This window comes from Arachis ipaensis, chromosome B09, assembly GCF_000816755.2.
Source record: "Arachis ipaensis cultivar K30076 chromosome B09, Araip1.1, whole genome shotgun sequence".
NCBI lineage: Eukaryota > Viridiplantae > Streptophyta > Magnoliopsida > Fabales > Fabaceae > Arachis > Arachis ipaensis.
This window is the reverse complement of record NC_029793.2, coordinates 54,222,928-54,223,463: the sequence shown is the minus strand read 5'-3', so window position 1 is coordinate 54,223,463 and position 536 is coordinate 54,222,928.

The following is a 536-nucleotide window of genomic DNA, read 5'->3' as shown; positions in this document are numbered from 1 at the left end:
CCACCAGCTGAAAAAAAAAAGTGATAAATTCAATCAGAGCAATCTAAGCAATGACCAAAAGGAAGCTAGTAATTCACCAAAATTTGATCTAACTTCTCACTAAAAGGAAGCTATCATCATACTTCTCAATGAAAGAGAGGCTTCACTCTCATCAAACACTGTTAGATGAGTCTGAGAATAAACAAAGAAAAAATGGATAAAGAGAAGGAGGTGAGAAGAGAGATGGTTCGAGAGAGAGAGAAAGGAAGGAAAGTAAACAGAGAACCAATATTAAAAAAGGGGGCACGGATTCTCAAAAAAAAAAGTTAAAAAATACTCTAATAACTATTGTATATATATGTACATAATAACAGTAATTAAATAACTAATTTGTCAAAGCATTAGAGATAACAAATCAAATGCCAACTAGCGCATATTAGCAACTTATGACTCAACTTACATAAATATTAGTAATAAAATTAAATTAAATTAAATTAAATATTAGAGATATTTTTAAATTTTTTAAAAGTATTAAAAATAAAAACATACTTTATCCT